Source organism: Crocuta crocuta, unplaced genomic scaffold, assembly GCF_008692635.1.
Source record: "Crocuta crocuta isolate KB4526 unplaced genomic scaffold, BGI_CrCroc_1.0 scaffold162, whole genome shotgun sequence".
In the NCBI taxonomy this organism is placed as follows: Eukaryota; Metazoa; Chordata; class Mammalia; order Carnivora; family Hyaenidae; genus Crocuta; species Crocuta crocuta.
The window spans coordinates 4,246,997-4,260,480 of NW_027529433.1; the positions used below are offsets into that span (position 1 = coordinate 4,246,997).

General features: G+C 41.0%; 1 pseudogene; it reads right to left on the reverse strand.

Annotated features, from left to right (window-relative positions):
- Window positions 1–9,983: 9,983 nt before the first annotated feature.
- Window positions 9,984–13,231, reverse strand: LOC144228058 (AP-2 complex subunit sigma-like; annotated as a pseudogene).
- Between the last annotated feature and the right edge of the window lie 253 nt (window positions 13,232–13,484).

Sequence of the window (13,484 nt, forward strand, 5' to 3'; positions counted from 1 at the left end):
ATCACTATTAAGTTAAATTAAACTCCTCCCATCCCTGACTTCTCCTGAACATTCAAGCTTTCAACTGGAGTCATTTTCCTTTTGCCTGAATAATGTCCTTTAAAGGTTAAATCTGCTAGTGACAAATTCTATCAGATTTTATCTAAAGATGTGTTCCCCATTTATTCTAGTACATGTAAAGTTGTTTTCTAACTTTTTAAAGATAATACTTCATTGTCTTTTGTTTTACATTGCTTCTGTTAAAATCAGTTTTCTATCTCATATTTGCTCCTTTGAATGTTTATATTATAATCAAGACTTGTTCAACATTATTCTTTGTCTTTAGTTGTAGACATTGTACTATAATAGATATGGTTTCCTCTTTTTTACTGATTTGTTTGGGATTGGTTAAGATTTGGTGAATATATGCCTTAATATCTTTGATCAGCTTTGGAAAATCCTTACCATCATTTCATCAGATATTACTTTTACTTTATTCTCTCTCTCTTTCTCAAGTACGTGACATCTTCTTATTATATCGTCTTTCACTTATCCTTGCTTAGATATTGTCCATTAATTTATCTCTTTGTGATTCATTCTGAATTACTTCCTCTGAGCTTTCTTCCATCTTACCAATTCTCTCTTCATCTATGTTAAACCCATCCACTAAGTTAATTTCAGTTACTTTTTTTTCAGTTCTAAAATTTCCATTTCTTTACTTTGTATGGTTTTAGTTCTTAACAAAATTACCCATCTTTTCATTTATCTCCTTGGACATAGTGAACAATTAAATAAGACTTTGATAATTTGCATATTTGAAACTCTTATGGGTCTGTTTTGTGGTTGTAGTTGTTTCTGGGTTTGTTTGATTGATTGATTTATGTTCATGTTGCCTTATCTCATCACCTACCTCGTTATTTTTTATTGTGTGCCCAGTGTTGTATTTTCAACACTGTTCATAGAATTAATTTCACATCTAAGATGATATTTTTTTCCAGAGAGGAACACCACCAATTTGCATTATCTCAATTCAAGTTTAGACATGAGGTCATTTGAAGTAGAGATTTAATCCTTATGAGGCTTTTGTAAATCTAGTCCACTCTTTTTCCTATAGTGATCCCTCAGGGTCTCAATTTATAGCTCGCCAGAGAACCCCTTAGTGGGCCACCTAGCTCAGTGAGGCTGACAAAAGCCTCTTCTTTCAGAGTTGGCAAAAGTCCCCAGGAAAATAAACATCTCTACATGTTGGATCACCTCCCTGTACCTCTATCCTCCAGCCTGGGAATTCTTTACCACATTGAGAGTTTTCATATGCCTTCAGACAGACATTTCTAATATTCTGCTGAAAACTTCCTCCAATTTTCCTCTGTGGGTGAATTGGTCTAATGATAAGTCTATCATTACTAAAATCTGTTATTTTTTTTTAAATGAGCACAGGGGCGCCTGGGTGGCTTAGTCAGTTAAGCATCCGACTTCGGCTCAGATCATGATCTCACAGTTCATGGGTTTGAGCCCCACATTGGGCTCTGCGCTGACAGCTCAGAGCCTGGAGCCTGTCTTCAGATTCTGTGTCTCTCTCTCTCTGACCCTCCCCTGCTCATGCTGTCTCTATCTCCCTCTCAAAAATAAATAAAACATTTTAAAAAATTGTTTTAAAAAATAAAAAAATGAAATAAAAAAATTGAGTACAGAATCTACTTAATGATATTACATCATTATATCACTAGGTTTAAAAATGTGTATCTCGGTTCCAGGGTGTTATATTCCATTTCTATACCAATATTAGAGCATAAAAATTACTTTTCCTACATTAGGGTCTAGGAGGGAAATTGCAAAATTATAATGACAATTTGGGATTTTTTTCATTTTTTTGTTATTGTATAAAGTAAGCTGATAAGAGATTTCTCTTTATTTCCAGTCTTCAATTGTAATTTTTTATTTGTTTTGGATACATGCTCACAGGGTAAAAATATATTAATGTAGAATTGCATAAATTTTGGGTTGGCCTCTGTTCTCTTAGGGGAAATCTGAAAATGGATTTGAAAAAAATTAGTCTTCAGGTTTTTTTTTTTCTATTCTGTATTTCTAAGATTTCTCCTCCTTTCCACAGACTTTTAGCTCCTTCCCCTCTGATTGCTATCTTGTACCAGAATCCTGGGAAATCCTTGCTTTAAAGGAACTAGCATCATGGTCATAAGACAGAGGAAAAGTGATTTTTTTTCTTTTTTATTAAACAGGCAGCAGTATCTGAGGTCTGAGATGACCAGAGTCCAGTGACATTGCTCTGAGATTATGTGCACTAGAGCCTCTGGAATCTCTTGGGATTAAATAATTCCTGAGCTCGGCATTTTGTCAAAGCAGCTTGAGGAGTGTTTTTTGCTTGATAGATTTTTCAATTAAATAATCCTATAAACTATGATTCCTCATGACTTTGCTATTGGATGAGAGCATATGGGATTTGCTTATTTAAAAAAATCAAGCACTTTATACATAGATTGGAGGATTTGGATGTGACAAGTTTGCCCAATATGATCTTGATACTCCCTTTCCTGAGGTTGGCAGATTAGAAGATCCTTTCAAGTAGATAATGGCTCCTTCCTTCACAGGTGGGTAGATGAATGATTGTAGCTTCCTGAATGAACTCTTGTTGGAATTACAGTTTAACCATCCATGAGAGAAATGCCCACAGGCCACTGACCCAGGTCAAGCATCCCCAGTTGAAGTTGCTTATTCATTTTATTCATGAAATGGCATTTGTTGAGTATGCCCTAAGTATCAGTGCTGGGAACAGAGCAATTAAAAATAGACTTGGTCCTTGCCTCATGAGACTTCTGTTCTAGTGGAGAAAACATGATGAAAGTACGTAATAAATAAGCAAGAGAATTGTAGGTTGTGCTGTACATCCAAGGAAATTGCAGGATAATGAGAGAGAGAGTAATCAAGAAGGCCACTTCAGATAAGAAGGTAAGGGAGAGTCTAAAGCAATCAACCTTGGCCTGAGGCATGTGAGGAAGTCAGCCATTTAAAGATCTGGGGAGAAGGAAGTGTAGGCAGAGGGAATAACCAGTGGGAAAGGATTGGCTATCATCAAAGACTAGAAAGGAGGTCACCCTAAAATGGGCAGCAGTCAGGTTTTTAGGAATCTAGAGACCTTGGAAGATTGCATGTGGGTCCAGTTGTAAATGAATATTTTCTCAATATGCATGAACAAAGGGATACAATTATCCTTCTTATGACCCCAAGGAAATTTGTCAGGACTGCTCTCTTATAAACTGCGTAGACCTCTATAGCCTATAGGAAAAGCACCAAACCACTAAACCCGAAGTTGGACACATGGAGTATGGGTCTCAGCTGTCTTCATTGTAAGTGATCCTCATAATCCTTAGCCAGTCCTTTCCATGAGTCTCTTAACCAGTCTGGATCGAATTCTGAGTCTGAGCTGGTCTGCTCACCAGAAGTCAGGATACAATACGTGAGGCAAGGAAAGCACTTTATTGAGAAAGGCAGCACAATGAGGAGATGGCAGACTAATATCCCAGAGATTCATGCTCTCAGCATGGAATTGGAGCTGCTTTTATGTTAGGAAGAGGGGGAGGCAGGGAGGGTTGGAATCAAAAGGTAGCTGATGGCTATAGACACCTAAGGAAGGGCATGTAACCCCTTTATCCTTGGTCCATGGATCTTTGCATACAGGAATCTGCTCATGTCATTCCTGTAAATCTTAAACATAACATAGTCATGGCTGTCCTTCCTTATCTCCTCAAATGAGGTAGGTTTCAGGTAACAAATTTGTACTTCCTTATCTCCTCATGTCAGGTTGGTTTCAGGTAAAAAAGCAGTTTTTCTTTAAATCTCACCTGTAAGCAAAATTCCTTCCTTGATTAACATGCCTGCATTCAGGGCTAATGAAAAGTTCCTTAAGCTATAGGTCACGGCAGCTGGGGAAATAGAAGCATATGGAGTCAGATGTGCCAAGTTTCTCCCTGTTACAACATAATGCACGTGAAAGCATTTGTCAACACAGAGAAGTGCATGAACACAACATGTTATTCTTTTGATTTCTGGCACAATCCCTGTCCTGTAATTATCCTTCAAAGAAATCTCAGAGGGGTTACAGACCATCTGGACTTTACATCCTGGGTAAAGCAGGGAAAACTATGCCCACCTACGTGGTTGTAGGAAGGGTTAAATGAGGTTGCATGTGTGAATGTGCCATACTGAATGCCTGCCCCAGAGGCCATAGCTGCCTCTTCCCAACAAACCTCGTTCAGTGCTTATATTCTGGATCTTTTACTATGTCTGCTCTAGTCCCTGCTTCAAAACTTACCTGTCCTGTGACCCATGTTGTCATCATTCTTCTCTGTGAGATAGAGAAGGACGCACTTATGATATTCCCACCAAGTTATACCACCCAAGAAAAATGAACTAGTATCCAGAAGGATACTAAGCAATAACTTTAGTTTGGAGGCTATCAGTTACTGCAGAAGTCATTGGAAATATATGTGCAATTCTGAATTTTTCTGGACTCTCTGAATCACATCCAGTGAATAGCTCCTGATTTTGCACGTGGGTAGCAGAATGTTAGACAAAAGCCACACAGCAGACATTAATTGTCAATACATTTTTTCCCATCATTTGGGTCGTATCACTCAATTCCAGGCCAGATCTCCCCAGTCTATGCACTGCTCTAGCACTCCCTATGGCCAATCCAACATTTTGAGCAGTGTTCTCCTTCCTTCTTCTTCACAGGGGGCCCTATAGCTAAGGTGATCATGTGTCCCAGGATGGTTCTGGTGTCCACCTGTTTCTCTGGCATAATTATTAATACATGTACTTACCCCCTACCCCTTTCAAATGTATGTTGATTTGAAAAAGAAGTTATGTGGCAGCCCCTACTTACAGCTGAATGAGTTTGAGCAAAACTGGAAGGCACGTCTAGGTTGAGAAAAAGAGAAGGCTGAGCTATCAAGGCAAAGTTAAGAAGATGCCAGTGTCTCTGGGGCTGCTGGGTGGCTCAGGTGGTTAAGCATCCACCTTTGGCTCAGGTCTTGATCTCGTGGTTTGTGATTGGCTAAGGTCATGATCCTGTGGTTTGTGCGTTCAAGTCCCACCTCGGGCTGTCTGCTGTCAGTTCAGAACCCGCTTTGGAGCTTCGGCTCCTCGGTCCCTGTCTCTCTGCCCCCTTCCCACTAGCATGAGTGTGCACACATGTGCACGTTCTCTCTCTCTCTTGCTCTCTCACTCTCTCAAATATTCTTCAATACATACAAAGTTTACATTGTTTCCTTTTTACATGAGGCTAATTTCATTATACATTCCCCAAAGAATTTCACTTCTGATGTGTCTGTATGCTTGAAAATCTTTTTTTTAAATTATTCTATCATATTTCAACAAAAGTTTGTGAACAAATTGGAATTTAAAAAATTCTTGTGACTATAAAGTTCTAAGGGTAAAAAGAGACAGAAAACTTAAGGTGGAGTTGTCACTATAATTGTTTTGACCAACTATAACCATTAAACATGAAAGTAAAATTTCCCTGGAAATGTATCACTTAGTAAGATTGATAGGGCTGCTCTGGTTTTTAAGCAAGTTCAGTCATTTACAACCAAGTATAATTTATTGTATCAATTGTATTACCTTTTTTATTTTCAAAATGTCAGTGCTGAGGAGCATTATTTATATAAATAAGCACATGGCAATAAAATGACTTTTCTTAAAGAAATTTTTTTGTTTTATATTTATTTCTGAGAGAGAGAGAGAGAGAGAGAGAGAGAGACAGCATGACAGCATGAACAGGGGAGGGTCAGAGAGAGAGAGAGGGAGATACAGAATCTGAAACAGGATCCAGGCTCTGAGCTTGCTGTCAGCACAGAGCCNGGCAGAGAGAGAGAGAGAGAGAGAGAGAATCTTAAGCAGGCTCCATGCTCAGTGTGGAGCCCTATGTGGGGCTCAATCCCACCACCCTGAGATCATGACCTGAACAGAAATCAACAGTCAGATGCAGAGGTGACTGAGCCAGCCAAGCGCTCCTCAAAAATAATTTAAAAAAAAATTTTTTTTATGCTTATTCATTTTTGAGAGAGAGTAAGAGAGTGTGAGGGGCGCCTGGGTGGCTCAGTCGGTTAAGCATCAGACTTCGGCTCAGGTCATGATCTCACGGNTTAAAAACATTAAAAAAAAAAAAAAGGAAAAGAGACAGAGTGTGAGCGAGGGGGGGATAGAGAGAGAGGGAGACCCAGAATCTGAAGCAGGCTCCAGGTTTGAGCCTGATGTGGGGGCTTGAACTCAAACCAGGAGATTATGACCTGAACTGAAGTCGGGTGCTTAACCAACTGAGCCACCCAGGTGCCCCTCAAAAATAATTTTTCAATGTGCTTTCAGGACAACTTAATAAGTTCTCTTTCACTTTTTTGGAAAGGAAAAAATTGGAAACTAGCTTTTGTAAGAATCGGACTCGCAAAAGGATTTCTTTCCCAATCTTTAACATGTTCAGTTTCTCAAAAGCAAAGCCAGTGTTTTGAACTGTTCCCTGGCTTGGACTCCCTGGGGTCTTTCCTCTCTGGGGGAACACCCAGAATACAGTGTATGACAGGTAAGAAGGATTCCTGCCTTCCCTCAAGTGAGGAAAGCTGGAAGAGAGGAAGTCAGAAAAGTAGCACTAGCTGGGCAAGGGACTTTCCCAGGCGAATGAATTTCAGGCAAGAGCCCCTGTGCTCATTCCAAACCTGGAAACTGATTCCCTTAGCCTGTAACCCACAAATACACACCCTAATAAAGTCTTCCTGATGCTCAGGACTACATGTACCTCAGTTCAAAGATCCAGCTCTAATATCTAAAAGCCTAGACAGTGTTAAAGCAAAGACAACTGTCAGAAATGTTTTAAAGTTAATTTTATGTATTTATGATTTGGTAATACATTCACTGGAATAAAATTAAAGACATTAAAGGACAGACAGTAAACCTTCACCCTCCCACTCTTGTCTGGCAGCCATCAGTTCTTTTCTCCAGGCAACGGGCATGAAGGTTTCCTGTGAAATTGGCAAAAATAATCTATGCATATTCATGCAGTTACGAACAGATATTCCTCCTCCTCTTTTGCAATTGCCACTTTACATGTTGCCTTGCACCTCACTTTCTGTTACCGTTTTGCTTAGAAATTACACTGGAGATTTTTCTTCACGTCATCATATGAAGAATCACATTTGTTGGACTGAACAATATTTTATTGAATGTTATATTTGGCTTAAACATGCCCATATTAGTAGCCTTTTAGGCTATTTCCAATCATTTCTATTTAAACAATACTGATATAAATCTGTTGTACATGTATCAGTTTCCGTCTGTGTGAATATATTTGTTGGGAAACTTCTAAAAGTGGAATGTCTGGGCAAAAGTCCTGTGTATGTATTATTTTGATTAAACATTAGTTAAATTGCTCATCTCCAAGGAGGATGTGCCAATTTAATCTACCACCAGCCAACACTGAGAGTGCGTATATTATCTATAAAATCTGTAACTACTGCTGCATAACAAATCACCCCAAGACTTAGTGGCTTCAAACAACAGCAATAATTTCTTTCCGTTTCTGTGGGTCCAGCTGAGGAGTGACTTGGCCGGGTTGTTCTGGTTTGCGATCTTTCAGAAGGCTGCGTTCAGACGGTGGCTGGGGCTGGAGTTATTTTGAAGCCTTCCTCAGTCATTGATCTGGTGGAGGACCAAGTGGAGACACATTGTTGGGCAATGGACTTCCTGGGTCCACTGAAGTGTCTCTTTCTACCCTTTTGTGGTCTTTCCACATAGTTACTCTAGCCTGGTGGCATCAGGGTAACCAGACTGCTTTGGAAGCAAGAGCCAAGAGAGGTGCCCAGGGCATACAATTTAAGGAGGGATTCTTTTTTTTAAGGCTAACCCTGCATTGGCACAACACTGAGAATGAGTGCATCCCCCCTTTTTTTATGTTTATTGGGGAGGGGGAGGGGGAAGCATGCACATGCTCATGAGTAGGGGAGAAGGGAGGGCAGAGATAGGGAGACACAGAATCTGAAGCAGTCTCTAGGCTCAGGGCTGTCAGCACAGAGCCCAACCTTGGGCAAAATTCATAAACTGGAAGATCATGACCTGAGCGAAAGTCAGATGCTTAACCGAATGAGCCACCAAGGTGCCCTGAGAGTGAGTGCTTTCTTATATTTTGTGCCTTGATATATTTCTTGCCTTACCTTGGTCCTGGCCCTGCTTATATGTCACATAGAGTCCCTTCTATACCCCATTCTTCTGAAGAGTAACAAGCCTACCCAGAGGCAAGGGGAGGGGGCATAGAGGAGGGAACTACATCTTGATGGGAAGAGTGTCATTCGCATTGTACAAAGCGTATATTGGAGATATGTTCAGGCTTTGTACTTTGCCAAATCTGATAAGTAAAGCATGGCTTTCTATTTTAAAATAAACTTCTTTCTGGGACGCCTGAGTGGCTCATTCAGTTGACTGTCTGACTTCAGCTCAGATCATGATCTCAAGGTTTATGTGTTCAAGCCCCATATCGGGCTCTCTATTGTGAGTGAAGAGCCTGCTGGATCCTCGGCTCCCCCCCCATCTGCTCTTCCCCCACTCTCCCAAAAATAAATAAACATTAAAATAAAATAAGCCTCTTTCTGAATATAATGAAATTATACTTTTAATTTACATTCCTCTTATTATAAGTGAGGCAAATATATTCTGAGTGTCTGCTTTTTCTTTGGTTAATTGTCTTTATAGACTTTGCTCATTTTTCTATTGGTTTTCACCCATTTTTCTATGGGTTAAACCAACATGTGAGAGGTTAGCCAATCTTTTCTCTGTGATTTGAGTTGTGAACATTTTCTCAGTTTATTGTTCACCATCGGACTTTGCTTTTGATAGCTTTTTCATGAAAAATAGGTGTTTTTCTGTAGTGCAATTTCTCTTTTAGCCTTTCAGATTTTTGTCATGCTTGGAAAGGCCTTTCTCACTCTGAAATTATAAGTTTTTTCGTGCTTCCTATCCCTGTGTATGTGTGTTTGGCTTGCTTTGTTTTTGATTTTTTTCTAATTTATTTTTAATTAATTTACCTTTTAATGTACATCCAAGTTAGCATATAGCACAATAACGGTTTCAGGAGTGGATTCCAGTGATTCATCCCCTATGAATCCAGTGCTCATCCCAACAACTATCCTCCCTAATGCCTCTTGCCCATTTAGTCCCTCCCCCCACTCACAACCCCTCCAGCAACTCTCAGTTTGTTGTCTGTATTTAAGAGTCTCTTAGGTTTTGTCCCTAACCCTGTTTTTATATTATTTTTGCCCCCTTCCCTTATATTCATCTGTTTTGTATCTTAAAGTCCTCATATGAGTGAAGTCATATGATATTTGTCTTTCTCTGATTGGCTAATTCCACTCAGCATGATACCATCCAGTTTCCCAGTAATACTCCATTGTGTATATATACCACATTTTCTTTATCCATTCATCCATCAGTGGACATCTGGGCTCTTTCCATACTTTGGGTCTTGTCAATAGCGCTGCTTAGCTTGCTTTGTTTTTTACATGTTTACCTTTGATGCATTTTTAGTATTAGATTAGTATTTTTGCTTCAAGATGTGAAGAAGGGATTCAAATGTCCTTTTTTCCAAAAGGTATCCATTTAACTTAAGATGTTACCTGTGTCACAAGATTTGTGTATATTCTTCTGGAGCACTCATTCATGTGGGTGTTTATGTGATAGTTCCATGTGTCTTTGATGGGACAACAGATTTATTGCGGGCTCCACACATGGATGCATGACGTCCCCCAACAACTGCATGGTTACTCGGTGCACCAAGGTGGCCTCTGCCCGAGTCTGTGCCCAGAGGCAGTGGGGTGCATTCTTCTCCCCAGTGGCCCAGGCCCAGCTGGTGCCTTCCTTCTGGGCAGCTGAGGGGGTGCTTAGGGGGGCCCTTGCCTGGAAAGGGGGTGATAGGAAGCCGGAGGCCAGGGCTGAGGGGCTGGCTGCCCTCACCCCAGGGACTGGAGCGTCCGAAGCTGTTTCACCATCTTCTGGCTGGACTCAGGGATCTCACAGGCCAGGAACATCTTGACCACAACCATGTAAACGACGTAGAAGTTGAACATCAGGTTCAGTTCATGGACATTGTGGAAATACTCCTTTAAGACCTCCACGAAGCTGTGGATGGCCTAGCATTGAGAAATGATCTGGAAGTGCAGAGCTTCCCCCAGGTTGGTGTGATTGAGCTTGCACAGCGGTTACACATGCACCTCCTCAATCAACTTGTTCCTCATTGTCAGAGAACTGCATGTACCACGTGACCAGGTGTGTCTTGCCCATGCGGCTGTGGTTGGGGACGTAGCGAATCGCAGGGACCCCTGTCTGGACACCAGCCACCAGGTCAAGTGGCTACTGGGCAGCTCCAGCTCTGGCAGCAGGTTATTTTTTTTCTCCCCACAGTTTTAGGGATTGTAGCCACGTAATGTATTTTAATATCTGATAGCCTACTTCCCCTTATTTATCATTTTCATAATGTTCTGGGTTATTCCTTCTAGTGTATTTTTCCATGAAAACAATCCCTTAAGTTAATTGCATGGTGATATTACTGGTCACGAAATGTGATTAGGATGACACCCTGGGGTGTTTGGGATCTTTCTCCACATAAAAGAAGGAAATGGGAGGTTACCTGGCATCCTAAAATGAAAATTGGCACTCAGAGAAATGAATTTCAATCTCAAACCTGCAGAGTATTCTGTGGCCTTGATCCAAGCCATAAGGATGCTTGAATAGAAGTGACCCAGGATAGGGGCGCCTGGGTGGCTTAGTCGGTTAAGCGTCTGGCTTTCGCTTAGGTCATGATCTCACGGTTCATGGGTTCGAGCTCCGGTAGGGCTCTGTGCTGACTGCCAGCTCAGAGCCTGGAGCCTGTTTCAGAGTCTGTGACTCCCTCTCTCTCTGACCCTCCCCTGCTCACGCTATCTCTCTCTCCTAGAAATAAATTTTTAAAAAAACATAAAAAATTAAAAAAAAAAAAAGAAGTGACCCAGGGTGGTGACAATTAATGAGAAGAAAAAGACCCTAACTTTTTATAAGATCATTTTCCTCTTTTAATAGTGTGTCAGATTTCTCAGGGTAAAGGGATCTCTCTTTAGTGATTAGGAATCATGCATAATTTGATTGTTCACCTATGGTAGTGCTTTGGTATAATTTGTGGAAAAGCAATTTTTTCCTTAAAGCATGGAAGGGAGTAGTAGATAGGATTCAGTCCTTAGAGGTTTTATTCACAAATGTTGTGTTAGGCTTTTCCATAATTTCTCACAAACCAGTAAGTCTAGTGAAAGTCTCCTAGAAGCACACTTTTGTCACTTTCCATTTCAGTTTCAGGACTGTAAACACACATTTCTATGTTCTGACTAATACACAACAGTATTTAAAGCCTAGATCCTGGCTCATATTGAAACTTTCCTACTGAAGGGATCAAAGGCGTTTTGCTATTGTTCTTTTCCATTTTCCTGAGATCCTGGGAGATTGTGGGGAATCTCTTGTGGGCCACACTTACAGAACTCTCGGATTTATTGAGGTTTTGCTGTTATTGTTTAATCTTAGGATTTTGAGCTTCCTATCAAGGGAAAAAGCAAAGCTTAAAATTCAAGAAAAGCATGAATAAAAAGCAAACAAACTGAAAATGTGAAGACCCTGTATGTATTGAAATATGGCTCCAAAAAGATCTATCCAAATCCTAACCTCTGTATCTATGAATGTGACCTTTTTTGAAAATAAGGTATTTTTTAAAGTTGTTTTTTAAATTGAGGTATGATTTACATATCCCATTGTGTAAGTTTAAGGTGCCTCACATGTTGATTTGATACATTTATATATTGCAGTATGATTGCCACCATGGCTTTAGCTAATACCTCTATCACCTCACGTAACTATCATTTCCTTTTTTTGGGGTGAGAATATTTAAGATCTAGTTCCTCAGCAGTTTTGAAGTATGTAATTCCATATTGTTGACTATTGGGAATAGGGTCTTTGGAAGTATGATTATGTTAATATTCTCTAGATTAGATCATCCTGCTTTTAGATTGGGCCTTAGATCTAATAACTGGTGTCTCTGTGAGAGAAAGGGGGAGATTTGACACACAGAGACCCAGAGGAGAAGACGCTGGGTAGATGGAGGGGAGGATTGGAATGATGCATTCACCAGCCAAGGAGCACTAAAGATTGCTGGGTAGTGACCAAAGCTAGGAGACAGGCATGGACTGTATTGTCCCTCAGAGCCTCTGGAAAGAACAACCTTGCTAGCACCTTGATTTCAGCCTTGTAGTCTGCAGAACTGTAGGAGAGATGACTTAAGCCACCTAGACTGTGGTCATTTGTTATTGGCAAAAAAAAACAAAAACAAAAACAAAAAACCAACAAAAAAACAAAGGCAGTAAAAAAAAAAAAAAGTCAGGTGTAGGAAATTGATACAGCCCCATTAGGAGATGCTGGGCAGGAAAGCCTTTGTTCTGAGTCTAGCACACTTGTTGTTTTTTGTGATAATTTATTTGTGAGAGAGAGACAGAGACAGAGTTTGAGTGGGGGAGGGGCAGAGAGAAAGAAACAGAACCTGAAGCAGCTCCAGACTCTGAGCTGTCAGCACAGAGCCCAATGCAGGGCTCGAAACCGTGAGTGGGAAATGATGACCTGAGCTGAAGTTAGACAGTTAACCAACTGAGCCATCCAGGCACCTCAAGTCCAGCGCACTTGTGAAGCAGAAGGAATACTTCTTCAGCAGCGTTCTCCGTCCACTCAGCATTCCGTCTTTTGACTTTCCTGCCCTGGTGCCCACTGTGTTGGGCCTCATTCAGATTTCTCCTCTGTGATTCACTCTCCTCCACGTTACAAAAGCACCCTCATTTCCTCTTCAAATTTCCCCCTGTGCCAAGACCTCCACTGGTGATCAGCTTACAACAGCGTATGGATTTGTTCACAGCATGTAGAGAACAATAATGTGGGGTGTTGACCCTCTGCAGAATATTTTATCTTTAAAACACATGGGAAGGACTTTGTCACAGAGAAATTCTCTCTTCTGGTAGAATCTCTAGAATTGACATGCTCATGATGTGGAGAATTTTGCAGGGGCTCTCCTTACATCTCTGTGCCTTCTCCCTCTCACCTCTTTCCCAGGAATCCTGGTTTCCATGGCTTCTTTAGAGAGAAAGAGGGACCCCACTATCTGCATCTGCACAACTGCCCTCTCCAGGTACAGCATCCCACGGTGAGTGGGGGCCAGCTTGGGCAAGGCAGATTGGCCTGAAGGTTAAGTCTTGTGGAGAAACTGCTTTGAGGGAAGCAAGATTTTTCTTTTCAGAGAGAGAGAAGGCACAGGTGAGCAAGGGGCAGAGAGAGATGGAGAGAGAGAGAATCCCAGTGGGGCTTGTGCTCATCTGATGTGGGGCTCAAGCTCACCCAATGCAGGGCTTGAACTAATGAACCATGAGATCATGACCCGAGCCAAAGTTGGC